The following is a 23872-nucleotide window of genomic DNA, read 5'->3' on the forward strand; positions in this document are numbered from 1 at the left end:
CAGGGGCGATGCCCAAGGGACCGCGGGCCCCGGGCACTGAAGCCTCCGGGGCCACGTCCCTGTGAGCGACGGGCGGGATCTTGGCGGGGCGCCAAGCGCCGAAGGGTTCGCTGGGTCACGCCCGCCCTCGGCTGGGAGGGGGTGGCCAAACCCTCCGCCTCCGCCACCGCCCGGTACCCGAGACCTCCGTTCCCCCTGCCTGGGCGGGCGACGGGGTCCTGCCGGGGCGGGCTGACCGCCAGGCTGGCGGTGAGGCGCAAGCGCCAGCGAAAGTGGGCCTCAAGAGGCAGCCCGCCGTCCCCGCCCCCGTCTACGGCCATACTACCCTGAACGCGCCCGATCTCGTCTGATCTCGGAAGCTAAGCAGGGTCGGGCCTGGTTAGTACTTGGATGGGAGACCGCCTGGGAATACCGGGTGCTGTAGGCTTTTTGCCTCCCGCTCCGCCTTCTCCTTTAACTCGCCCGCGGGCGGTGGCCGCCGGCTCCGCCCGCGCCGGGGCCCCGCTGCAGGCCCCGCCTCCTCAGGCCCCTCCCACCACGGCACGCGCGCCGGAGGGGGCGCTCCCCGCCGGCCCGGCCCGCCAGGCGGCCAGAAGGCGGCCCTGGAAGGCAGCCGCACCCCAGACGCCCCCGGGGTGCCTGGCCCGGACCCAGGCTCCGCCGCGGGCCCGGTTGCCGTCCCTTCGGCCAGCGAGCCCGTCGACCTGCACCTGGCCGCCCCCACCGGCGCCCCGCCCCGGGGCCGCCACCTGTGTGCCGGTGGGTGTGTCCCTCCACAGCTCCCTCCGGCAAAAGCCCCGCCCCCCGCCGTGTCGCCGCCGCTGCCGGGTGCGGGAGCGGGATCGAGGGCAGGGGCCGCTTCCCCGGGCCTGCCGGCCGCCAGGGGCGGGCTCCTGAGCTCGGCGGGTGGTGTGCGGGCAAGGGTGGCCTCGCCGGGGCTGAGGGGCCGTGGCGACACGATGGTGGCTCCCAGTGGCTTCGGGCCAGCTGCTGTCGGGCAGGAGGGCCGGCCCGGGCTGCGGCTGGGCGGCGCCTAGCGCCGCGTGGGCGGGCAGGGGCGATGCCCAAGGGACCGCGGGCCCCGGGCCCTGAAGCCTCCGGGACCACGTCCCTGTGTGCGACGGGCCGGATCTTGGGCGGGGCGCCAAGCGCGGAAGGGTTCGCTGGGTCACACCCGCCCTCGGCTGGGAGGGGGTGGCCAAACCCTCCGCCTCCGCCACCGCCCGGTACCCGAGACCTCCGTTCCCCCTGCCTGGGCGGGCGACGTGGTCCTGCCGGGGCGGGCTGACCGCCAGGCTGGCGGTGAGGCGCAAGCGCCAGCGAAAGTGGGCCTCAAGAGGCAGCCCGCCGTCCCCGCCCCCGTCTACGGCCATACCACCCTGAACGCGCCCGATCTCGTCTGATCTCGGAAGCTAAGCAGGGTCGGGCCTGGTTAGTACTTGGATGGGAGACCGCCTGGGAATACCGGGTGCTGTAGGCTTTTTGCCTCCCGCTCCGCCTTCTCCTTTAACTCGCCCGCGGGCGGTGGCCGCCGGCTCCGCCCGCGCCGGGGCCCCGCTGCAGGCCCCGCCTCCTCAGGCCCCTCCCACCACGGCGCGCGCGCCGGAGGGGGCGCTCCCCGCCGGCCCGGCCAGAAGGCGGCCCTGGAAGGCAGCCGCACCCCAGACGCCCCGGGGTGCCTGGCCCGGACCCAGGCTCCGCCGCGGGCCCGGTTGCCTTCCCTTCGGCCAGCGAGCCCCTCGACCTGCACCTGGCCGCCCCCACCGGCGCCCCGCCCCGGGGCCGCCACCTGTGTGCCGGTGGGTGTGTCCCTCCACAGCTCCCTCCGGCAAAAGCCCCGCCCCCCGCCGTGTCGCCGCCGCGGCCGGGTGCGGGAGCGGGATCGAGGGCAGGGGCCGCTTCCCCGGGCCTGCCAGCCGCCAGGGGCGGGCTCCTGAGCTCGGCGGGTGGTGTGCGGGCAAGGGTGGCCTCGCCGGGGCTGAGGGGCCGTGGCGACACGATGGTGGCTCCCAGTGGCTTCGGGCCAGCTGCTGTCGGGCAGGAGGGCCGGCCCGGGCTGCGGCCGGGCGGCGCCTAGCGCCGCGTGGGCGGACAGGGGCGATGCCCAAGGGACCGCGGGCCCCGGGCCCTGAAGCCTCCGGGGCCACGTCCCTGTGAGCGACGGGCCGGATCTTGGGCGGGGCGCCAAGCGCCGAAGGGTTCGCTGGGTCACGCCCGCCCTCGGCTGGGAGGGGGTGGCCAAACCCTCCGCCTCCGCCACCGCCCGGTACCCGAGACCTCCGTTCCCCCTGCCTGGGCGGGCGACGGGTTCCTGCCGGGGCGGGCTGACCGCCAGGCTGGCGGTGAGGCGCAAGCGACAGCGAAAGTGGGCCTCAGGAGGCAGCCCGCCGTCCCCGCCCCCGTCTACGGCCATACCACCCTGAACGCGCCCGATCTCGTCTGATCTCGGAAGCTAAGCAGGGTCGGGCCTGGTTAGTACTTGGATGGGAGACCGCCTGGGAATACCGGGTGCTGTAGGCTTTTTGCCTCCTGCTCCGCCTTCTCCTTTAACTCGCCCGCGGGCGGTGGCCGCCGGCTCCGCCCGCGCCGGGGCCCCGCTGCAGGCCCCGCCTCCTCAGGCCCCTCCCACCACGGCGCGCGCGCCGGAGGGGGCGCTCCCCGCCGGCCCGGCCCGCCAGGCGGCCAGAAGGCGGCCCTGGAAGGCAGCCGCACCCCAGACGCCCCCGGGGTGCCTGGCCCGGACCCAGGCTCCGCCGCGGGCCCGGTTGCCGTGCCTTCCGCCAGCGAGCCCCTCGACCTGCACCTGGCCGCCCCCACCGGCGCCCCGCCCCGGGGCCGCCACCTGTGTGCCGGTGGGTGTGTCCCTCCACAGCTCCCTCCGGCAAAAGCCCCGCCCCCCGCCGTGTCGCCGCCGCGGCCGTGTGCGGGAGCGGGATCGAGGGCAGGGGCCGCTTCCCCGGGCCTGCCGGCCGCCAGGGGCGGGCTCCTGAGCTCGGCGGGTGGTGTGCGGGCAAGGGTGGCCTCGCCGGGGCTGAGGGGCCGTGGCGACACGATGGTGGCTCCCAGTGGCTTCGGGCCAGCTGCTGTCGGGCAGGAGGGCCGGCCCGGGCTGCGGCTGGGCGGCGCCTAGCGCCGCGTGGGCGGGCAGGGGCGATGCCCAAGGGACCGCGGGCCCCGGGCACTGAAGCCTCCGGGGCCACGTCCCTGTGAGCGACGGGCGGGATCTTGGCGGGGCGCCAAGCGCCGAAGGGTTCGCTGGGTCACGCCCGCCCTCGGCTGGGAGGGGGTGGCCAAACCCTCCGCCTCCGCCACCGCCCGGTACCCGAGACCTCCGTTCCCCCTGCCTGGGCGGGCGACGGGGTCCTGCCAGGGCGGGCTGACCTCCAGGCTGGCGGTGAGGCGCAAGCGCCAGCGAAAGTGGGCCTCAAGAGGCAGCCCGCCGTCCCCGCCCCCGTCTACGGCCATACCACCCTGGACGCGCCCGATCTCGTCTGATCTCGGAAGCTAAGCAGGGTCGGGCCTGGTTAGTACTTGGATGGGAGACCGCCTGGGAATACCGGGTGCTGTAGGCTTTTTGCCTCCCGCTCCGCCTTCTCCTTTAACTCGCCCGCGGGCGGTGGCCGCCGGCTCCGCCCGCGCCGGGGCCCCGCTGCAGGCCCCGCCTCCTCAGGCCCCTCCCACCACGGCGCGCGCGCCGGAGGGGGCGCTCCCCGCCGGCCCGGCCAGAAGGCGGCCCTGGAAGGCAGCCGCACCCCAGACGCCCCGGGGTGCCTGGCCCGGACCCAGGCTCCGCTGCGGGCCCGGTTGCCGTCCCTTCGGTCAGCGAGCCCCTCGACCTGCACCTGGCCGCCCCCACCGGCGCCCCGCCCCGGGGCCGCCACCTGTGTGCCGGTGGGTGTGTCCCTCCACAGCTCCCTCCGGCAAAAGCCCCGCCCCCCGCCGTGTCACCGCCGCGGCCGGGTGCGGGAGCGGGATCGAGGGCAGGGGCCGCTTCCCCTGGCCTGCCGGCCGCCAGGGGCGGGCTACTGAGCCCGGCGGGTGGTGTGCGGGCAAGGGTGGCCTCGCCGGGGCTGAGGGGCCGTGGCGACACGATGGTGGCTCCCAGTGGCTTCGGGCCAGCTGCTGTCGGGCAGGAGGGCCGGCCCGGGCTGCGGCTGGGCGGCTCCTAGCGCCGCGTCGGCGGGCAGGGGCGATGCCCAAGGGACCGCGGGCCCCGGGCCCTGAAGCCTCCGCGGCCACGTCCCTGTGAGCGACGGGCCGGATCTTGGGCGGGGCGCCAAGCGCCGAAGGGTTCGCTGGGTCACGCCCGCCCTCGGCTGGGAGGGGGTGGCCAAACCCTCCGCCTCCGCCACCGCCCGGTACCCGAGACCTCCGTTCCCCCTGCCTGGGCGGGCGACGGGTTCCTGCCGGGGCGGGCTGACCGCCAGGCTGGCGGTGAGGCGCAAGCGACAGCGAAAGTGGGCCTCAGGAGGCAGCCCGCCGTCCCCGCCCCCGTCTACGGCCATACCACCCTGGACGCGCCCGATCTCGTCTGATCTCGGAAGCTAAGCAGGGTCGGGCCTGGTTAGTACTTGGATGGGAGACCGCCTGGGAATACCGGGTGCTGTAGGCTTTTTGCCTCCTGCTCCGCCTTCTCCTTTAACTCGCCCGCGGGCGGTGGCCGCCGGCTCCGCCCGCGCCGGGGCCCCGCTGCAGGCCCCGCCTCCTCAGGCCCCTCCCACCACGGCGCGCGCGCCGGAGGGGGCGCTCCCCGCCGGCCCGGCCCGCCAGGCGGCCAGAAGGCGGCCCTGGAAGGCAGCCGCACCCCAGACGCCCCCGGGGTGCCTGGCCCGGACCCAGGCTCCGCCGCGGGCCCGGTTGCCGTCCCTTCGGCCAGCGAGCCCCTCGACCTGCACCTTGCCGCCCCCACCGGCGCCCCGCCCCGGGGCCGCCACCTGTGTGCCGGTGGGTGTGTCCCTCCACAGCTCCCTCCGGCAAAAGCCCCGCCCCCCGCCGTGTCGCCGCCGCGGCCGGGTGCGGGAGCGGGATCGAGGGCAGGGGCCGCTTCCCCGGGCCTGCCGGCCGCCAGGGGCGGGCTCCTGAGCTCGGCGGGTGGTGTGCGGGCAAGGGTGGCCTCGCCGGGGCTGAGGGGCCGTGGCGACACGACGGTGGCTCCCAGTGGCTTCGGGCCAGCTTCTGTCGGGCAGGAGGGCCGGCCCGGGCTGCGGCTGGGCGGCGCCTAGCACCGCGTGGGCGGGCAGGGGCGATGCCCAAGGGACCGCGGGCCCCGGGCCCTGAAGCCTCCGGGGCCACGTCCCTGTGAGCGACGGGCCGGATCTTGGGCGGGGCGCCAAGCGCCGAAGGGTTCGCTGGGTCACGCCCGCCCTCGGCTGGGAGGGGGTGGCCAAACCCTCCGCCTCCGCCACCGCCCGGTACCCGAGACCTCCGTTCCCCCTGCCTGGGCGGGCGACGGGGTCCTGCCGGGGCGGGCTGACCGCCAGGCTGGCGGTGAGGCGCAAGCGCCAGCGAAAGTGGGCCTCAAGAGGCAGCCCGCCGTCCCCGCCCCCGTCTACGGCCATACCACCCTGAACGCGCCCGATCTCCTCTGATCTCGGAAGCTAAGCAGGGTCGGGCCTGGTTAGTACTTGGATGGGAGACCGCCTGGGAATACCGGGTGCTGTAGGCTTTTTGCCTCCCGCTCCGCCTTCTCCTTTAACTCGCCCGCGGGCGGTGGCCGCCGGCTCCGCCCGCGCCGGGGCCCCGCTGCAGGCCCCGCCTCCTCAGGCCCCTCCCACCACGGCGCGCGCGCCGGAGGGGGCGCTCCCCGCCAGCCCGGCCCGCCAGGCGGCCAGAAGGCGGCCCTGGAAGGCAGCCGCACCCCAGACGCCCCCGGGGTGCCTGGCCCGGACCCAGGCTCCGCCGCGGGACCGATTGCCGTGCCTTCCGCCAGCGAGCCCGTCGACCTGCACCTGGCCGCCCCCACCGGCGCCCCGCCCCGGTGCCGCCACCTGTGTGCCGGTGGGTGTGTCCCTCCACAGCTCCCTCCGGCAAAAGCCTCGCCCCCCGCCGTGTCGCCGCCGCGGCCGGGTGCGGGAGCGGGATCGAGGGCAGGGGCCGCTTCCCCGGGCCTGCCGGCCGCCAGGGGCGGGCTCCTGAGCCCGGCAGGTGGTGTGCGGGCAAGGGTGGCCTCGCCGGGGCTGAGGGGCCGTGGCGACACGATGGTGGCTCCCAGTGGCTTCGGGCAGCTGCTGTCGGGCAGGAGGGCCGGCCCGGGTTGCGGCTGGGCGGCGCCTAGCGCCGCGTGGGCGGGCAGGGGCGATGCCCAAGGGACCGCGGGCCCCGGGCCCTGAAGCCTCCGGGGCCACGTCCCTGTGAGCGACGGGCGGGATCTTGGCGGGGCGCCAAGCGCCGAAGGGTTCGCTGGGTCACGCCCGCCCTCGGCTGGGAGGGGGTGGCCAAACCCTCCGCCTCCGCCACCGCCCGGTACCCGAGACCTCCGTTCCCCCTGCCTGGGCGGGCGACGGGGTCCTGCCGGGGCGGGCTGACCGCCAGGCTGGCGGTGAGGCGCAAGCGCCAGCGAAAGTGGGCCTCAAGAGGCAGCCCGCCGTCCCCGCCCCCGTCTACGGCCATACTACCCTGAACGCGCCCGATCTCGTCTGATCTCGGAAGCTAAGCAGGGTCGGGCCTGGTTAGTACTTGGATGGGAGACCGCCTGGGAATACCGGGTGCTGTAGTCTTTTTGCCTCCCGCTCCGCCTTCTCCTTTAACTCGCCCGCGGGCGGTGGCCGCCGGCTCCGCCCGCGCCGGGGCCCCGCTGCAGGCCCCGCCTCCTCAGGCCCCTCCCACCACGGCACGCGCGCCGGAGGGGGCGCTCCCCGCCGGCCCGGCCCGCCAGGCGGCCAGAAGGCGGCCCTGGAAGGCACCCGCACCCCAGACGCCCCCGGGGTGCCTGGCCCGGACCCAGGCTCCGCCGCGGGCCCGGTTGCCGTCCCTTCGGCCAGCGAGCCCGTCGACCTGCACCTGGCCGCCCCCACCGGCGCCCCGCCCCGGGGCCGCCACCTGTGTGCCGGTGGGTGTGTCCCTCCACAGCTCCCTCCGGCAAAAGCCCCGCCCCCCGCCGTGTCGCCGCCGCTGCCGGGTGCGGGAGCGGGATCGAGGGCAGGGGCCGCTTCCCCGGGCCTGCCGGCCGCCAGGGGCGGGCTCCTGAGCTCGGCGGGTGGTGTGCGGGCAAGGGTGGCCTCGCCGGGGCTGAGGGGCCGTGGCGACACGATGGTGGCTCCCAGTGGCTTCGGGCCAGCTGCTGTCGGGCAGGAGGGCCGGCCCGGGCTGCGGCTGGGCGGCGCCTAGCGCCGCGTGGGCGGGCAGGGGCGATGCCCAAGGGACCGCGGGCCCCGGGCCCTGAAGCCTCCGGGGCCACGTCCCTGTGAGCGACGGGCCGGATCTTGGGCGGGGCGCCAAGCGCCGAAGGGTTCGCTGGGTCACGCCCGCCCTCGGCTGGGAGGGGGTGGCCAAACCCTCCGCCTCCGCCACCGCCCGGTACCCGAGACCTCCGTTCCCCCTGCCTGGGCGGGCGACGGGGTCCTGCCGGGGCGGGCTGACCGCCAGGCTGGCGGTGAGGCGCAAGCGCCAGCGAAAGTGGGCCTCAAGAGGCAGCCCGCCGTCCCCGCCCCCGTCTACGGCCATACCACCCTGAACGCGCCCGATCTCGTCTGATCTCGGAAGCTAAGCAGGGTCGGGCCTGGTTAGTACTTGGATGGGAGACCGCCTGGGAATACCGGGTGCTGTAGGCTTTTTGCCTCCCGCTCCGCCTTCTCCTTTAACTCGCCCGCGGGCGGTGGCCGCCGGCTCCGCCCGCGCCGGGGCCCCGCTGCAGGCCCCGCCTCCTCAGGCCCCTCCCACCACGGCGCGCGCGCCGGAGGGGGCGCTCCCCGCCAGCCCGGCCCGCCAGGCGGCCAGAAGGCGGCCCTGGAAGGCAGCCGCACCCCAGACGCCCCCGGGGTGCCTGGCCCGGACCCAGGCTCCGCCGCGGGCCCGATTGCCGTGCCTTCCGCCAGCGAGCCCCTCGACCTGCACCTGGCCGCCCCCACCGGCGCCCCGCCCCGGTGCCGCCACCTGTGTGCCGGTGGGTGTGTCCCTCCACAGCTCCCTCCGGCAAAAGCCTCGCCCCCCGCCGTGTCGCCGCCGCTGCCGGGTGCGGGAGCGGGATCGAGGGCAGGGGCCGCTTCCCCGGGCCTGCCGGCCGCCAGGGGCGGGCTCCTGAGCTCGGCGGGTGGTGTGCGGCAAGGGTGGCCTCGCCGGGGCTGAGGGGCCGTGGCGACACGATGGTGGCTCCCAGTGGCTTCGGGCCAGCTGCTGTCGGGCAGGAGGGCCGGCCCGGGCTGCGGCTGGGCGGCGCCTAGCGCCGCGTGGGCGGGCAGGGGCGATGCCCAAGGGACCGCGGGCCCCGGGCCCTGAAGCCTCCGGGGCCACGTCCCTGTGAGCGACGGGCCGGATCTTGGGCGGGGCGCCAAGCGCCGAAGGGTTCGCTGGGTCACGCCCGCCCTCGGCTGGGAGGGGGTGGCCAAACCCTCCGCCTCCGCCACCGCCCGGTACCCGAGACCTCCGTTCCCCCTGCCTGGGCGGGCGACGGGGTCCTGCCGGGGCGGGCTGACCGCCAGGCTGGCGGTGAGGCGCAAGCGCCAGCGAAAGTGGGCCTCAAGAGGCAGCCCGCCGTCCCCGCCCCCGTCTACGGCCATACCACCCTGAACGCGCCCGATCTCGTCTGATCTCGGAAGCTAAGCAGGGTCGGGCCTGGTTAGTACTTGGATGGGAGACCGCCTGGGAATACCGGGTGCTGTAGGCTTTTTGCCTCCCGCTCCGCCTTCTCCTTTAACTCGCCCGCGGGCGGTGGCCGCCGGCTCCGCCCGCGCCGGGGCCCCGCTGCAGGCCCCGCCTCCTCAGGCCCCTCCCACCACGGCACGCGCGCCGGAGGGGGCGCTCCCCGCCGGCCCGGCCCGCCAGGCGGCCAGAAGGCGGCCCTGGAAGGCACCCGCACCCCAGACGCCCCCGGGGTGCCTGGCCCGGACCCAGGCTCCGCCGCGGGCCCGGTTGCCGTCCCTTCGGCCAGCGAGCCCGTCGACCTGCACCTGGCCGCCCCCACCGGCGCCCCGCCCCGGGGCCGCCACCTGTGTGCCGGTGGGTGTGTCCCTCCACAGCTCCCTCCGGCAAAAGCCCCGCCCCCCGCCGTGTCGCCGCCGCTGCCGGGTGCGGGAGCGGGATCGAGGGCAGGGGCCGCTTCCCCGGGCCTGCCGGCCGCCAGGGGCGGGCTCCTGAGCTCGGCGGGTGGTGTGCGGGCAAGGGTGGCCTCGCCGGGGCTGAGGGGCCGTGGCGACACGATGGTGGCTCCCAGTGGCTTCGGGCCAGCTGCTGTCGGGCAGGAGGGCCGGCCCGGGCTGCGGCTGGGCGGCGCCTAGCGCCGCGTGGGCGGGCAGGGGCGATGCCCAAGGGACCGCGGGCCCCGGGCCCTGAAGCCTCCGGGGCCACGTCCCTGTGAGCGACGGGCCGGATCTTGGGCGGGGCGCCAAGCGCCGAAGGGTTCGCTGGGTCACGCCCGCCCTCGGCTGGGAGGGGGTGGCCAAACCCTCCGCCTCCGCCACCGCCCGGTACCCGAGACCTCCGTTCCCCCTGCCTGGGCGGGCGACGGGGTCCTGCCGGGGCGGGCTGACCGCCAGGCTGGCGGTGAGGCGCAAGCGCCAGCGAAAGTGGGCCTCAAGAGGCAGCCCGCCGTCCCCGCCCCCGTCTACGGCCATACCACCCTGAACGCGCCCGATCTCGTCTGATCTCGGAAGCTAAGCAGGGTCGGGCCTGGTTAGTACTTGGATGGGAGACCGCCTGGGAATACCGGGTGCTGTAGGCTTTTTGCCTCCCGCTCCGCCTTCTCCTTTAACTCGCCCGCGGGCGGTGGCCGCCGGCTCCGCCCGCGCCGGGGCCCCGCTGCAGGCCCCGCCTCCTCAGGCCCCTCCCACCACGGCGCGCGCGCCGGAGGGGGCGCTCCCCGCCAGCCCGGCCCGCCAGGCGGCCAGAAGGCGGCCCTGGAAGGCAGCCGCACCCCAGACGCCCCCGGGGTGCCTGGCCCGGACCCAGGCTCCGCCGCGGGCCCGATTGCCGTGCCTTCCGCCAGCGAGCCCCTCGACCTGCACCTGGCCGCCCCCACCGGCGCCCCGCCCCGGTGCCGCCACCTGTGTGCCGGTGGGTGTGTCCCTCCACAGCTCCCTCCGGCAAAAGCCTCGCCCCCCGCCGTGTCGCCGCCGCTGCCGGGTGCGGGAGCGGGATCGAGGGCAGGGGCCGCTTCCCCGGGCCTGCCGGCCGCCAGGGGCGGGCTCCTGAGCTCGGCGGGTGGTGTGCGGGCAAGGGTGGCCTCGCCGGGGCTGAGGGGCCGTGGCGACACGATGGTGGCTCCCAGTGGCTTCGGGCCAGCTGCTGTCGGGCAGGAGGGCCGGCCCGGGCTGCGGCTGGGCGGCGCCTAGCGCCGCGTGGGCGGGCAGGGGCGATGCCCAAGGGACCGCGGGCCCCGGGCCCTGAAGCCTCCGGGGCCACGTCCCTGTGAGCGACGGGCCGGATCTTGGGCGGGGCGCCAAGCGCCGAAGGGTTCGCTGGGTCACGCCCGCCCTCGGCTGGGAGGGGGTGGCCAAACCCTCCGCCTCCGCCACCGCCCGGTACCCGAGACCTCCGTTCCCCCTGCCTGGGCGGGCGACGGGGTCCTGCCGGGGCGGGCTGACCGCCAGGCTGGCGGTGAGGCGCAAGCGCCAGCGAAAGTGGGCCTCAAGAGGCAGCCCGCCGTCCCCGCCCCCGTCTACGGCCATACCACCCTGAACGCGCCCGATCTCGTCTGATCTCGGAAGCTAAGCAGGGTCGGGCCTGGTTAGTACTTGGATGGGAGACCGCCTGGGAATACCGGGTGCTGTAGGCTTTTTGCCTCCCGCTCCGCCTTCTCCTTTAACTCGCCCGCGGGCGGTGGCCGCCGGCTCCGCCCGCGCCGGGGCCCCGCTGCAGGCCCCGCCTCCTCAGGCCCCTCCCACCACGGCACGCGCGCCGGAGGGGGCGCTCCCCGCCGGCCCGGCCCGCCAGGCGGCCAGAAGGCGGCCCTGGAAGGCACCCGCACCCCAGACGCCCCCGGGGTGCCTGGCCCGGACCCAGGCTCCGCCGCGGGCCCGGTTGCCGTCCCTTCGGCCAGCGAGCCCGTCGACCTGCACCTGGCCGCCCCCACCGGCGCCCCGCCCCGGGGCCGCCACCTGTGTGCCGGTGGGTGTGTCCCTCCACAGCTCCCTCCGGCAAAAGCCCCGCCCCCCGCCGTGTCGCCGCCGCTGCCGGGTGCGGGAGCGGGATCGAGGGCAGGGGCCGCTTCCCCGGGCCTGCCGGCCGCCAGGGGCGGGCTCCTGAGCTCGGCGGGTGGTGTGCGGGCAAGGGTGGCCTCGCCGGGGCTGAGGGGCCGTGGCGACACGATGGTGGCTCCCAGTGGCTTCGGGCCAGCTGCTGTCGGGCAGGAGGGCCGGCCCGGGCTGCGGCTGGGCGGCGCCTAGCGCCGCGTGGGCGGGCAGGGGCGATGCCCAAGGGACCGCGGGCCCCGGGCCCTGAAGCCTCCGGGGCCACGTCCCTGTGAGCGACGGGCCGGATCTTGGGCGGGGCGCCAAGCGCCGAAGGGTTCGCTGGGTCACGCCCGCCCTCGGCTGGGAGGGGGTGGCCAAACCCTCCGCCTCCGCCACCGCCCGGTACCCGAGACCTCCGTTCCCCCTGCCTGGGCGGGCGACGGGGTCCTGCCGGGGCGGGCTGACCGCCAGGCTGGCGGTGAGGCGCAAGCGCCAGCGAAAGTGGGCCTCAAGAGGCAGCCCGCCGTCCCCGCCCCCGTCTACGGCCATACCACCCTGAACGCGCCCGATCTCGTCTGATCTCGGAAGCTAAGCAGGGTCGGGCCTGGTTAGTACTTGGATGGGAGACCGCCTGGGAATACCGGGTGCTGTAGGCTTTTTGCCTCCCGCTCCGCCTTCTCCTTTAACTCGCCCGCGGGCGGTGGCCGCCGGCTCCGCCCGCGCCGGGGCCCCGCTGCAGGCCCCGCCTCCTCAGGCCCCTCCCACCACGGCGCGCGCGCCGGAGGGGGCGCTCCCCGCCAGCCCGGCCCGCCAGGCGGCCAGAAGGCGGCCCTGGAAGGCAGCCGCACCCCAGACGCCCCCGGGGTGCCTGGCCCGGACCCAGGCTCCGCCGCGGGCCCGATTGCCGTGCCTTCCGCCAGCGAGCCCCTCGACCTGCACCTGGCCGCCCCCACCGGCGCCCCGCCCCGGTGCCGCCACCTGTGTGCCGGTGGGTGTGTCCCTCCACAGCTCCCTCCGGCAAAAGCCTCGCCCCCCGCCGTGTCGCCGCCGCTGCCGGGTGCGGGAGCGGGATCGAGGGCAGGGGCCGCTTCCCCGGGCCTGCCGGCCGCCAGGGGCGGGCTCCTGAGCTCGGCGGGTGGTGTGCGGGCAAGGGTGGCCTCGCCGGGGCTGAGGGGCCGTGGCGACACGATGGTGGCTCCCAGTGGCTTCGGGCCAGCTGCTGTCGGGCAGGAGGGCCGGCCCGGGCTGCGGCTGGGCGGCGCCTAGCGCCGCGTGGGCGGGCAGGGGCGATGCCCAAGGGACCGCGGGCCCCGGGCCCTGAAGCCTCCGGGGCCACGTCCCTGTGAGCGACGGGCCGGATCTTGGGCGGGGCGCCAAGCGCCGAAGGGTTCGCTGGGTCACGCCCGCCCTCGGCTGGGAGGGGGTGGCCAAACCCTCCGCCTCCGCCACCGCCCGGTACCCGAGACCTCCGTTCCCCCTGCCTGGGCGGGCGACGGGGTCCTGCCGGGGCGGGCTGACCGCCAGGCTGGCGGTGAGGCGCAAGCGCCAGCGAAAGTGGGCCTCAAGAGGCAGCCCGCCGTCCCCGCCCCCGTCTACGGCCATACCACCCTGAACGCGCCCGATCTCGTCTGATCTCGGAAGCTAAGCAGGGTCGGGCCTGGTTAGTACTTGGATGGGAGACCGCCTGGGAATACCGGGTGCTGTAGGCTTTTTGCCTCCCGCTCCGCCTTCTCCTTTAACTCGCCCGCGGGCGGTGGCCGCCGGCTCCGCCCGCGCCGGGGCCCCGCTGCAGGCCCCGCCTCCTCAGGCCCCTCCCACCACGGCGCGCGCGCCGGAGGGGGCGCTCCCCGCCAGCCCGGCCCGCCAGGCGGCCAGAAGGCGGCCCTGGAAGGCAGCCGCACCCCAGACGCCCCCGGGGTGCCTGGCCCGGACCCAGGCTCCGCCGCGGGCCCGATTGCCGTGCCTTCCGCCAGCGAGCCCCTCGACCTGCACCTGGCCGCCCCCACCGGCGCCCCGCCCCGGTGCCGCCACCTGTGTGCCGGTGGGTGTGTCCCTCCACAGCTCCCTCCGGCAAAAGCCCCGCCCCCCGCCGTGTCGCCGCCGCTGCCGGGTGCGGGAGCGGGATCGAGGGCAGGGGCCGCTTCCCCGGGCCTGCCGGCCGCCAGGGGCGGGCTCCTGAGCTCGGCGGGTGGTGTGCGGGCAAGGGTGGCCTCGCCGGGGCTGAGGGGCCGTGGCGACACGATGGTGGCTCCCAGTGGCTTCGGGCCAGCTGCTGTCGGGCAGGAGGGCCGGCCCGGGCTGCGGCTGGGCGGCGCCTAGCGCCGCGTGGGCGGGCAGGGGCGATGCCCAAGGGACCGCGGGCCCCGGGCCCTGAAGCCTCCGGGGCCACGTCCCTGTGAGCGACGGGCCGGATCTTGGGCGGGGCGCCAAGCGCCGAAGGGTTCGCTGGGTCACGCCCGCCCTCGGCTGGGAGGGGGTGGCCAAACCCTCCGCCTCCGCCACCGCCCGGTACCCGAGACCTCCGTTCCCCCTGCCTGGGCGGGCGACGGGGTCCTGCCGGGGCGGGCTGACCGCCAGGCTGGCGGTGAGGCGCAAGCGCCAGCGAAAGTGGGCCTCAAGAGGCAGCCCGCCGTCCCCGCCCCCGTCTACGGCCATACCACCCTGAACGCGCCCGATCTCGTCTGATCTCGGAAGCTAAGCAGGGTCGGGCCTGGTTAGTACTTGGATGGGAGACCGCCTGGGAATACCGGGTGCTGTAGGCTTTTTGCCTCCCGCTCCGCCTTCTCCTTTAACTCGCCCGCGGGCGGTGGCCGCCGGCTCCGCCCGCGCCGGGGCCCCGCTGCAGGCCCCGCCTCCTCAGGCCCCTCCCACCACGGCGCGCGCGCCGGAGGGGGCGCTCCCCGCCAGCCCGGCCCGCCAGGCGGCCAGAAGGCGGCCCTGGAAGGCAGCCGCACCCCAGACGCCCCCGGGGTGCCTGGCCCGGACCCAGGCTCCGCCGCGGGCCCGATTGCCGTGCCTTCCGCCAGCGAGCCCCTCGACCTGCACCTGGCCGCCCCCACCGGCGCCCCGCCCCGGTGCCGCCACCTGTGTGCCGGTGGGTGTGTCCCTCCACAGCTCCCTCCGGCAAAAGCCTCGCCCCCCGCCGTGTCGCCGCCGCTGCCGGGTGCGGGAGCGGGATCGAGGGCAGGGGCCGCTTCCCCGGGCCTGCCGGCCGCCAGGGGCGGGCTCCTGAGCTCGGCGGGTGGTGTGCGGGCAAGGGTGGCCTCGCCGGGGCTGAGGGGCCGTGGCGACACGATGGTGGCTCCCAGTGGCTTCGGGCCAGCTGCTGTCGGGCAGGAGGGCCGGCCCGGGCTGCGGCTGGGCGGCGCCTAGCGCCGCGTGGGCGGGCAGGGGCGATGCCCAAGGGACCGCGGGCCCCGGGCCCTGAAGCCTCCGGGGCCACGTCCCTGTGAGCGACGGGCCGGATCTTGGGCGGGGCGCCAAGCGCCGAAGGGTTCGCTGGGTCACGCCCGCCCTCGGCTGGGAGGGGGTGGCCAAACCCTCCGCCTCCGCCACCGCCCGGTACCCGAGACCTCCGTTCCCCCTGCCTGGGCGGGCGACGGGGTCCTGCCGGGGCGGGCTGACCGCCAGGCTGGCGGTGAGGCGCAAGCGCCAGCGAAAGTGGGCCTCAAGAGGCAGCCCGCCGTCCCCGCCCCCGTCTACGGCCATACCACCCTGAACGCGCCCGATCTCGTCTGATCTCGGAAGCTAAGCAGGGTCGGGCCTGGTTAGTACTTGGATGGGAGACCGCCTGGGAATACCGGGTGCTGTAGGCTTTTTGCCTCCCGCTCCGCCTTCTCCTTTAACTCGCCCGCGGGCGGTGGCCGCCGGCTCCGCCCGCGCCGGGGCCCCGCTGCAGGCCCCGCCTCCTCAGGCCCCTCCCACCACGGCACGCGCGCCGGAGGGGGCGCTCCCCGCCGGCCCGGCCCGCCAGGCGGCCAGAAGGCGGCCCTGGAAGGCACCCGCACCCCAGACGCCCCCGGGGTGCCTGGCCCGGACCCAGGCTCCGCCGCGGGCCCGGTTGCCGTCCCTTCGGCCAGCGAGCCCGTCGACCTGCACCTGGCCGCCCCCACCGGCGCCCCGCCCCGGGGCCGCCACCTGTGTGCCGGTGGGTGTGTCCCTCCACAGCTCCCTCCGGCAAAAGCCCCGCCCCCCGCCGTGTCGCCGCCGCTGCCGGGTGCGGGAGCGGGATCGAGGGCAGGGGCCGCTTCCCCGGGCCTGCCGGCCGCCAGGGGCGGGCTCCTGAGCTCGGCGGGTGGTGTGCGGGCAAGGGTGGCCTCGCCGGGGCTGAGGGGCCGTGGCGACACGATGGTGGCTCCCAGTGGCTTCGGGCCAGCTGCTGTCGGGCAGGAGGGCCGGCCCGGGCTGCGGCTGGGCGGCGCCTAGCGCCGCGTGGGCGGGCAGGGGCGATGCCCAAGGGACCGCGGGCCCCGGGCCCTGAAGCCTCCGGGGCCACGTCCCTGTGAGCGACGGGCCGGATCTTGGGCGGGGCGCCAAGCGCCGAAGGGTTCGCTGGGTCACGCCCGCCCTCGGCTGGGAGGGGGTGGCCAAACCCTCCGCCTCCGCCACCGCCCGGTACCCGAGACCTCCGTTCCCCCTGCCTGGGCGGGCGACGGGGTCCTGCCGGGGCGGGCTGACCGCCAGGCTGGCGGTGAGGCGCAAGCGCCAGCGAAAGTGGGCCTCAAGAGGCAGCCCGCCGTCCCCGCCCCCGTCTACGGCCATACCACCCTGAACGCGCCCGATCTCGTCTGATCTCGGAAGCTAAGCAGGGTCGGGCCTGGTTAGTACTTGGATGGGAGACCGCCTGGGAATACCGGGTGCTGTAGGCTTTTTGCCTCCCGCTCCGCCTTCTCCTTTAACTCGCCCGCGGGCGGTGGCCGCCGGCTCCGCCCGCGCCGGGGCCCCGCTGCAGGCCCCGCCTCCTCAGGCCCCTCCCACCACGGCGCGCGCGCCGGAGGGGGCGCTCCCCGCCAGCCCGGCCCGCCAGGCGGCCAGAAGGCGGCCCTGGAAGGCAGCCGCACCCCAGACGCCCCCGGGGTGCCTGGCCCGGACCCAGGCTCCGCCGCGGGCCCGATTGCCGTGCCTTCCGCCAGCGAGCCCCTCGACCTGCACCTGGCCGCCCCCACCGGCGCCCCGCCCCGGTGCCGCCACCTGTGTGCCGGTGGGTGTGTCCCTCCACAGCTCCCTCCGGCAAAAGCCTCGCCCCCCGCCGTGTCGCCGCCGCTGCCGGGTGCGGGAGCGGGATCGAGGGCAGGGGCCGCTTCCCCGGGCCTGCCGGCCGCCAGGGGCGGGCTCCTGAGCTCGGCGGGTGGTGTGCGGGCAAGGGTGGCCTCGCCGGGGCTGAGGGGCCGTGGCGACACGATGGTGGCTCCCAGTGGCTTCGGGCCAGCTGCTGTCGGGCAGGAGGGCCGGCCCGGGCTGCGGCTGGGCGGCGCCTAGCGCCGCGTGGGCGGGCAGGGGCGATGCCCAAGGGACCGCGGGCCCCGGGCCCTGAAGCCTCCGGGGCCACGTCCCTGTGAGCGACGGGCCGGATCTTGGGCGGGGCGCCAAGCGCCGAAGGGTTCGCTGGGTCACGCCCGCCCTCGGCTGGGAGGGGGTGGCCAAACCCTCCGCCTCCGCCACCGCCCGGTACCCGAGACCTCCGTTCCCCCTGCCTGGGCGGGCGACGGGGTCCTGCCGGGGCGGGCTGACCGCCAGGCTGGCGGTGAGGCGCAAGCGCCAGCGAAAGTGGGCCTCAAGAGGCAGCCCGCCGTCCCCGCCCCCGTCTACGGCCATACCACCCTGAACGCGCCCGATCTCGTCTGATCTCGGAAGCTAAGCAGGGTCGGGCCTGGTTAGTACTTGGATGGGAGACCGCCTGGGAATACCGGGTGCTGTAGGCTTTTTGCCTCCCGCTCCGCCTTCTCCTTTAACTCGCCCGCGGGCGGTGGCCGCCGGCTCCGCCCGCGCCGGGGCCCCGCTGCAGGCCCCGCCTCCTCAGGCCCCTCCCACCACGGCGCGCGCGCCGGAGGGGGCGCTCCCCGCCAGCCCGGCCCGCCAGGCGGCCAGAAGGCGGCCCTGGAAGGCAGCCGCACCCCAGACGCCCCCGGGGTGCCTGGCCCGGACCCAGGCTCCGCCGCGGGCCCGATTGCCGTGCCTTCCGCCAGCGAGCCCCTCGACCTGCACCTGGCCGCCCCCACCGGCGCCCCGCCCCGGTGCCGCCACCTGTGTGCCGGTGGGTGTGTCCCTCCACAGCTCCCTCCGGCAAAAGCCTCGCCCCCCGCCGTGTCGCCGCCGCGGCCGGGTGCGGGAGCGGGATCGAGGGCAGGGGCCGCTTCCCCGGGCCTGCCGGCCGCCAGGGGCGGGCTCCTGAGCCCGGCAGGTGGTGTGCGGGCAAGGGTGGCCTCGCCGGGGCTGAGGGGCCGTGGCGACACGATGGTGGCTCCCAGTGGCTTCGGGCCAGCTGCTGTCGGGCAGGAGGGCCGGCCCGGGTTGCGGCTGGGCGGCGCCTAGCGCCGCGTGGGCGGGCAGGGGCGATGCCCAAGGGACCGCGGGCCCCGGGCACTGAAGCCTCCGGGGCCACGTCCCTGTGAGCGACGGGCGGGATCTTGGCGGGGCGCCAAGCGCCGAAGGGTTCGCTGGGTCACGCCCGCCCTCGGCTGGGAGGGGGTGGCCAAACCCTCCGCCTCCGCCACCGCCCGGTACCCGAGACCTCCGTTCCCCCTGCCTGGGCGGGCGACGGGGTCCTGCCGGGGCGGGCTGACCGCCAGGCTGGCGGTGAGGCGCAAGCGCCAGCGAAAGTGGGCCTCAAGAGGCAGCCCGCCGTCCCCGCCCCCGTCTACGGCCATACTACCCTGAACGCGCCCGATCTCGTCTGATCTCGGAAGCTAAGCAGGGTCGGGCCTGGTTAGTACTTGGATGGGAGACCGCCTGGGAATACCGGGTGCTGTAGGCTTTTTGCCTCCCGCTCCGCCTTCTCCTTTAACTCGCCCGCGGGCGGTGGCCGCCGGCTCCGCCCGCGCCGGGGCCCCGCTGCAGGCCCCGCCTCCTCAGGCCCCTCCCACCACGGCACGCGCGCCGGAGGGGGCGCTCCCCGCCGGCCCGGCCCGCCAGGCGGCCAGAAGGCGGCCCTGGAAGGCACCCGCACCCCAGACGCCCCCGGGGTGCCTGGCCCGGACCCAGGCTCCGCCGCGGGCCCGGTTGCCGTCCCTTCGGCCAGCGAGCCCGTCGACCTGCACCTGGCCGCCCCCACCGGCGACCCGCCCCGGGGCCGCCACCTGTGTGCCGGTGGGTGTGTCCCTCCACAGCTCCCTCCGGCAAAAGCCCCGCCCCCCGCCGTGTCGCCGCCGCGGCCGGGTGCGGGAGCGGGATCGAGGGCAGGGGCCGCTTCCCCGGGCCTGCCGGCCGCCAGGGGCGGGCTCCTGAGCTCGGCGGGTGGTGTGCGGGCAAGGGTGGCCTCGCCGGGGCTGAGGGGCCGTGGCGACACGATGGTGGCTCCCAGTGGCTTCGGGCCAGCTGCTGTCGGGCAGGAGGGCCGGCCCGGGCTGCGGCTGGGCGGCGCCTAGCGCCGCGTGGGCGGGCAGGGGCGATGCCCAAGGGACCGCGGGCCCCGGGCCCTGAAGCCTCCGGGGCCACGTCCCTGTGAGCGACGGGCCGGATCTTGGGCGGGGCGCCAAGCGCCGAAGGGTTCGCTGGGTCACGCCCGCCCTCGGCTGGGAGGGGGTGGCCAAACCCTCCGCCTCCGCCACCGCCCGGTACCCGAGACCTCCGTTCCCCCTGCCTGGGCGGGCGACGGGGTCCTGCCGGGGCGGGCTGACCGCCAGGCTGGCGGTGAGGCGCAAGCGCCAGCGAAAGTGGGCCTCAAGAGGCAGCCCGCCGTCCCCGCCCCCGTCTACGGCCATACCACCCTGAACGCGCCCGATCTCGTCTGATCTCGGAAGCTAAGCAGGGTCGGGCCTGGTTAGTACTTGGATGGGAGACCGCCTGGGAATACCGGGTGCTGTAGGCTTTTTGCCTCCCGCTCCGCCTTCTCCTTTAACTCGCCCGCGGGCGGTGGCCGCCGGCTCCGCCCGCGCCGGGGCCCCGCTGCAGGCCCCGCCTCCTCAGGCCCCTCCCACCACGGCGCGCGCGCCGGAGGGGGCGCTCCCCGCCAGCCCGGCCCGCCAGGCGGCCAGAAGGCGGCCCTGGAAGGCAGCCGCACCCCAGACGCCCCCGGGGTGCCTGGCCCGGACCCAGGCTCCGCCGCGGGCCCGATTGCCGTGCCTTCCGCCAGCGAGCCCCTCGACCTGCACCTGGCCGCCCCCACCGGCGCCCCGCCCCGGTGCCGCCACCTGTGTGCCGGTGGGTGTGTCCCTCCACAGCTCCCTCCGGCAAAAGCCTCGCCCCCCGCCGTGTCGCCGCCGCTGCCGGGTGCGGGAGCGGGATCGAGGGCAGGGGCCGCTTCCCCGGGCCTGCCGGCCGCCAGGGGCGGGCTCCTGAGCTCGGCGGGTGGTGTGCGGGCAAGGGTGGCCTCGCCGGGGCTGAGGGGCCGTGGCGACACGATGGTGGCTCCCAGTGGCTTCGGGCCAGCTGCTGTCGGGCAGGAGGGCCGGCCCGGGCTGCGGCTGGGCGGCGCCTAGCGCCGCGTGGGCGGGCAGGGGCGATGCCCAAGGGACCGCGGGCCCCGGGCCCTGAAGCCTCCGGGGCCACGTCCCTGTGAGCGACGGGCCGGATCTTGGGCGGGGCGCCAAGCGCCGAAGGGTTCGCTGGGTCACGCCCGCCCTCGGCTGGGAGGGGGTGGCCAAACCCTCCGCCTCCGCCACCGCCCGGTACCCGAGACCTCCGTTCCCCCTGCCTGGGCGGGCGACGGGGTCCTGCCGGGGCGGGCTGACCGCCAGGCTGGCGGTGAGGCGCAAGCGCCAGCGAAAGTGGGCCTCAAGAGGCAGCCCGCCGTCCCCGCCCCCGTCTACGGCCATACCACCCTGAACGCGCCCGATCTCGTCTGATCTCGGAAGCTAAGCAGGGTCGGGCCTGGTTAGTACTTGGATGGGAGACCGCCTGGGAATACCGGGTGCTGTAGGCTTTTTGCCTCCCGCTCCGCCTTCTCCTTTAACTCGCCCGCGGGCGGTGGCCGCCGGCTCCGCCCGCGCCGGGGCCCCGCTGCAGGCCCCGCCTCCTCAGGCCCCTCCCACCACGGCACGCGCGCCGGAGGGGGCGCTCCCCGCCGGCCCGGCCCGCCAGGCGGCCAGAAGGCGGCCCTGGAAGGCACCCGCACCCCAGACGCCCCCGGGGTGCCTGGCCCGGACCCAGGCTCCGCCGCGGGCCCGGTTGCCGTCCCTTCGGCCAGCGAGCCCGTCGACCTGCACCTGGCCGCCCCCACCGGCGCCCCGCCCCGGGGCCGCCACCTGTGTGCCGGTGGGTGTGTCCCTCCACAGCTCCCTCCGGCAAAAGCCCCGCCCCCCGCCGTGTCGCCGCCGCTGCCGGGTGCGGGAGCGGGATCGAGGGCAGGGGCCGCTTCCCCGGGCCTGCCGGCCGCCAGGGGCGGGCTCCTGAGCTCGGCGGGTGGTGTGCGGGCAAGGGTGGCCTCGCCGGGGCTGAGGGGCCGTGGCGACACGATGGTGGCTCCCAGTGGCTTCGGGCCAGCTGCTGTCGGGCAGGAGGGCCGGCCCGGGCTGCGGCTGGGCGGCGCCTAGCGCCGCGTGGGCGGGCAGGGGCGATGCCCAAGGGACCGCGGGCCCCGGGCCCTGAAGCCTCCGGGGCCACGTCCCTGTGAGCGACGGGCCGGATCTTGGGCGGGGCGCCAAGCGCCGAAGGGTTCGCTGGGTCACGCCCGCCCTCGGCTGGGAGGGGGTGGCCAAACCCTCCGCCTCCGCCACCGCCCGGTACCCGAGACCTCCGTTCCCCCTGCCTGGGCGGGCGACGGGGTCCTGCCGGGGCGGGCTGACCGCCAGGCTGGCGGTGAGGCGCAAGCGCCAGCGAAAGTGGGCCTCAAGAGGCAGCCCGCCGTCCCCGCCCCCGTCTACGGCCATACCACCCTGAACGCGCCCGATCTCGTCTGATCTCGGAAGCTAAGCAGGGTCGGGCCTGGTTAGTACTTGGATGGGAGACCGCCTGGGAATACCGGGTGCTGTAGGCTTTTTGCCTCCCGCTCCGCCTTCTCCTTTAACTCGCCCGCGGGCGGTGGCCGCCGGCTCCGCCCGCGCCGGGGCCCCGCTGCAGGCCCCGCCTCCTCAGGCCCCTCCCACCACGGCGCGCGCGCCGGAGGGGGCGCTCCCCGCCAGCCCGGCCCGCCAGGCGGCCAGAAGGCGGCCCTGGAAGGCAGCCGCACCCCAGACGCCCCCGGGGTGCCTGGCCCGGACCCAGGCTCCGCCGCGGGCCCGATTGCCGTGCCTTCCGCCAGCGAGCCCCTCGACCTGCACCTGGCCGCCCCCACCGGCGCCCCGCCCCGGTGCCGCCACCTGTGTGCCGGTGGGTGTGTCCCTCCACAGCTCCCTCCGGCAAAAGCCTCGCCCCCCGCCGTGTCGCCGCCGCTGCCGGGTGCGGGAGCGGGATCGAGGGCAGGGGCCGCTTCCCCGGGCCTGCCGGCCGCCAGGGGCGGGCTCCTGAGCTCGGCGGGTGGTGTGCGGGCAAGGGTGGCCTCGCCGGGGCTGAGGGGCCGTGGCGACACGATGGTGGCTCCCAGTGGCTTCGGGCCAGCTGCTGTCGGGCAGGAGGGCCGGCCCGGGCTGCGGCTGGGCGGCGCCTAGCGCCGCGTGGGCGGGCAGGGGCGATGCCCAAGGGACCGCGGGCCCCGGGCCCTGAAGCCTCCGGGGCCACGTCCCTGTGAGCGACGGGCCGGATCTTGGGCGGGGCGCCAAGCGCCGAAGGGTTCGCTGGGTCACGCCCGCCCTCGGCTGGGAGGGGGTGGCCAAACCCTCCGCCTCCGCCACCGCCCGGTACCCGAGACCTCCGTTCCCCCTGCCTGGGCGGGCGACGGGGTCCTGCCGGGGCGGGCTGACCGCCAGGCTGGCGGTGAGGCGCAAGCGCCAGCGAAAGTGGGCCTCAAGAGGCAGCCCGCCGTCCCCGCCCCCGTCTACGGCCATACCACCCTGAACGCGCCCGATCTCGTCTGATCTCGGAAGCTAAGCAGGGTCGGGCCTGGTTAGTACTTGGATGGGAGACCGCCTGGGAATACCGGGTGCTGTAGGCTTTTTGCCTCCCGCTCCGCCTTCTCCTTTAACTCGCCCGCGGGCGGTGGCCGCCGGCTCCGCCCGCGCCGGGGCCCCGCTGCAGGCCCCGCCTCCTCAGGCCCCTCCCACCACGGCGCGCGCGCCGGAGGGGGCGCTCCCCGCCAGCCCGGCCCGCCAGGCGGCCAGAAGGCGGCCCTGGAAGGCAGCCGCACCCCAGACGCCCCCGGGGTGCCTGGCCCGGACCCAGGCTCCGCCGCGGGCCCGATTGCCGTGCCTTCCGCCAGCGAGCCCCTCGACCTGCACCTGGCCGCCCCCACCGGCGCCCCGCCCCGGTGCCGCCACCTGTGTGCCGGTGGGTGTGTCCCTCCACAGCTCCCTCCGGCAAAAGCCTCGCCCCCCGCCGTGTCGCCGCCGCGGCCGGGTGCGGGAGCGGGATCGAGGGCAGGGGCCGCTTCCCCGGGCCTGCCGGCCGCCAGGGGCGGGCTCCTGAGCCCGGCAGGTGGTGTGCGGGCAAGGGTGGCCTCGCCGGGGCTGAGGGGCCGTGGCGACACGATGGTGGCTCCCAGTGGCTTCGGGCCAGCTGCTGTCGGGCAGGAGGGCCGGCCCGGGTTGCGGCTGGGCGGCGCCTAGCGCCGCGTGGGCGGGCAGGGGCGATGCCCAAGGGACCGCGGGCCCCGGGCACTGAAGCCTCCGGGGCCACGTCCCTGTGAGCGACGGGCGGGATCTTGGCGGGGCGCCAAGCGCCGAAGGGTTCGCTGGGTCACGCCCGCCCTCGGCTGGGAGGGGGTGGCCAAACCCTCCGCCTCCGCCACCGCCCGGTACCCGAGACCTCCGTTCCCCCTGCCTGGGCGGGCGACGGGGTCCTGCCGGGGCGGGCTGACCGCCAGGCTGGCGGTGAGGCGCAAGCGCCAGCGAAAGTGGGCCTCAAGAGGCAGCCCGCCGTCCCCGCCCCCGTCTACGGCCATACTACCCTGAACGCGCCCGATCTCGTCTGATCTCGGAAGCTAAGCAGGGTCGGGCCTGGTTAGTACTTGGATGGGAGACCGCCTGGGAATACCGGGTGCTGTAGGCTTTTTGCCTCCCGCTCCGCCTTCTCCTTTAACTCGCCCGCGGGCGGTGGCCGCCGGCTCCGCCCGCGCCGGGGCCCCGCTGCAGGCCCCGCCTCCTCCGGCCCCTCCCACCACGGCACGCGCGCCGGAGGGGGCGCTCCCCGCCGGCCCGGCCCGCCAGGCGGCCAGAAGGCGGCCCTGGAAGGCACCCGCACCCCAGACGCCCCCGGGGTGCCTGGCCCGGACCCAGGCTCCGCCGCGGGCCCGGTTGCCGTCCCTTCGGCCAGCGAGCCCGTCGACCTGCACCTGGCCGCCCCCACCGGCGACCCGCCCC

At 77.0% G+C, this 23872-nt stretch overlaps 23 non-coding genes across 23 annotated transcripts; all 23 read left to right on the forward strand.

Annotated features, from left to right (window-relative positions):
* The first annotated feature begins 308 nt into the window (after window positions 1–308).
* On the forward strand, window positions 309–427 carry LOC149745500 (5S ribosomal RNA). Its single transcript, XR_016389814.1, has one exon. It is a non-coding gene; the product is annotated as a 5S ribosomal RNA (ribosomal RNA).
* A 934-nt stretch (window positions 428–1361) lies between these two features.
* Window positions 1362–1480, forward strand: LOC149745501 (5S ribosomal RNA). The gene has a single exon (XR_016390748.1). It is a non-coding gene; the product is annotated as a 5S ribosomal RNA (ribosomal RNA).
* Window positions 1481–2401: 921 nt separating this feature from the next.
* LOC149745502 (5S ribosomal RNA) lies at window positions 2402–2520 on the forward strand. The gene has a single exon (XR_016390750.1). It is a non-coding gene; the product is annotated as a 5S ribosomal RNA (ribosomal RNA).
* A 933-nt stretch (window positions 2521–3453) lies between these two features.
* LOC149745503 (5S ribosomal RNA) lies at window positions 3454–3572 on the forward strand. Its single transcript, XR_016389905.1, has one exon. It is a non-coding gene; the product is annotated as a 5S ribosomal RNA (ribosomal RNA).
* Window positions 3573–4493: 921 nt separating this feature from the next.
* On the forward strand, window positions 4494–4612 carry LOC149745504 (5S ribosomal RNA). The gene has a single exon (XR_016389916.1). It is a non-coding gene; the product is annotated as a 5S ribosomal RNA (ribosomal RNA).
* A 934-nt stretch (window positions 4613–5546) lies between these two features.
* Window positions 5547–5665, forward strand: LOC149745505 (5S ribosomal RNA). Its single transcript, XR_016389753.1, has one exon. It is a non-coding gene; the product is annotated as a 5S ribosomal RNA (ribosomal RNA).
* A 932-nt stretch (window positions 5666–6597) lies between these two features.
* LOC149745506 (5S ribosomal RNA) lies at window positions 6598–6716 on the forward strand. Its single transcript, XR_016390065.1, has one exon. It is a non-coding gene; the product is annotated as a 5S ribosomal RNA (ribosomal RNA).
* Window positions 6717–7650: 934 nt separating this feature from the next.
* On the forward strand, window positions 7651–7769 carry LOC149745507 (5S ribosomal RNA). The gene has a single exon (XR_016390751.1). It is a non-coding gene; the product is annotated as a 5S ribosomal RNA (ribosomal RNA).
* A 933-nt stretch (window positions 7770–8702) lies between these two features.
* On the forward strand, window positions 8703–8821 carry LOC149745508 (5S ribosomal RNA). Its single transcript, XR_016390752.1, has one exon. It is a non-coding gene; the product is annotated as a 5S ribosomal RNA (ribosomal RNA).
* A 934-nt stretch (window positions 8822–9755) lies between these two features.
* Window positions 9756–9874, forward strand: LOC149745509 (5S ribosomal RNA). Its single transcript, XR_016390753.1, has one exon. It is a non-coding gene; the product is annotated as a 5S ribosomal RNA (ribosomal RNA).
* A 934-nt stretch (window positions 9875–10808) lies between these two features.
* Window positions 10809–10927, forward strand: LOC149745510 (5S ribosomal RNA). The gene has a single exon (XR_016390754.1). It is a non-coding gene; the product is annotated as a 5S ribosomal RNA (ribosomal RNA).
* Window positions 10928–11861: 934 nt separating this feature from the next.
* On the forward strand, window positions 11862–11980 carry LOC149745511 (5S ribosomal RNA). Its single transcript, XR_016390755.1, has one exon. It is a non-coding gene; the product is annotated as a 5S ribosomal RNA (ribosomal RNA).
* A 934-nt stretch (window positions 11981–12914) lies between these two features.
* On the forward strand, window positions 12915–13033 carry LOC149745512 (5S ribosomal RNA). Its single transcript, XR_016390756.1, has one exon. It is a non-coding gene; the product is annotated as a 5S ribosomal RNA (ribosomal RNA).
* Window positions 13034–13967: 934 nt separating this feature from the next.
* LOC149745513 (5S ribosomal RNA) lies at window positions 13968–14086 on the forward strand. Its single transcript, XR_016390757.1, has one exon. It is a non-coding gene; the product is annotated as a 5S ribosomal RNA (ribosomal RNA).
* Window positions 14087–15020: 934 nt separating this feature from the next.
* On the forward strand, window positions 15021–15139 carry LOC149745514 (5S ribosomal RNA). The gene has a single exon (XR_016390758.1). It is a non-coding gene; the product is annotated as a 5S ribosomal RNA (ribosomal RNA).
* Window positions 15140–16073: 934 nt separating this feature from the next.
* Window positions 16074–16192, forward strand: LOC149745515 (5S ribosomal RNA). Its single transcript, XR_016390759.1, has one exon. It is a non-coding gene; the product is annotated as a 5S ribosomal RNA (ribosomal RNA).
* Window positions 16193–17126: 934 nt separating this feature from the next.
* Window positions 17127–17245, forward strand: LOC149745516 (5S ribosomal RNA). Its single transcript, XR_016390761.1, has one exon. It is a non-coding gene; the product is annotated as a 5S ribosomal RNA (ribosomal RNA).
* Window positions 17246–18178: 933 nt separating this feature from the next.
* LOC149745517 (5S ribosomal RNA) lies at window positions 18179–18297 on the forward strand. Its single transcript, XR_016389815.1, has one exon. It is a non-coding gene; the product is annotated as a 5S ribosomal RNA (ribosomal RNA).
* A 934-nt stretch (window positions 18298–19231) lies between these two features.
* Window positions 19232–19350, forward strand: LOC149745518 (5S ribosomal RNA). The gene has a single exon (XR_016390762.1). It is a non-coding gene; the product is annotated as a 5S ribosomal RNA (ribosomal RNA).
* A 934-nt stretch (window positions 19351–20284) lies between these two features.
* On the forward strand, window positions 20285–20403 carry LOC149745519 (5S ribosomal RNA). Its single transcript, XR_016390763.1, has one exon. It is a non-coding gene; the product is annotated as a 5S ribosomal RNA (ribosomal RNA).
* A 934-nt stretch (window positions 20404–21337) lies between these two features.
* On the forward strand, window positions 21338–21456 carry LOC149745520 (5S ribosomal RNA). Its single transcript, XR_016390764.1, has one exon. It is a non-coding gene; the product is annotated as a 5S ribosomal RNA (ribosomal RNA).
* A 934-nt stretch (window positions 21457–22390) lies between these two features.
* On the forward strand, window positions 22391–22509 carry LOC149745521 (5S ribosomal RNA). Its single transcript, XR_016390765.1, has one exon. It is a non-coding gene; the product is annotated as a 5S ribosomal RNA (ribosomal RNA).
* Window positions 22510–23442: 933 nt separating this feature from the next.
* LOC149745522 (5S ribosomal RNA) lies at window positions 23443–23561 on the forward strand. Its single transcript, XR_016389816.1, has one exon. It is a non-coding gene; the product is annotated as a 5S ribosomal RNA (ribosomal RNA).
* Window positions 23562–23872: the final 311 nt, after the last annotated feature.

The sequence above is a fragment of the Delphinapterus leucas genome, chromosome 19 (assembly GCF_059928025.1).
Source record: "Delphinapterus leucas isolate spDelLeu-1000000601 "Yukka" chromosome 19, BTC_Dleu_Yukka2, whole genome shotgun sequence".
Classification (NCBI taxonomy): domain Eukaryota; kingdom Metazoa; phylum Chordata; class Mammalia; order Artiodactyla; family Monodontidae; genus Delphinapterus; species Delphinapterus leucas.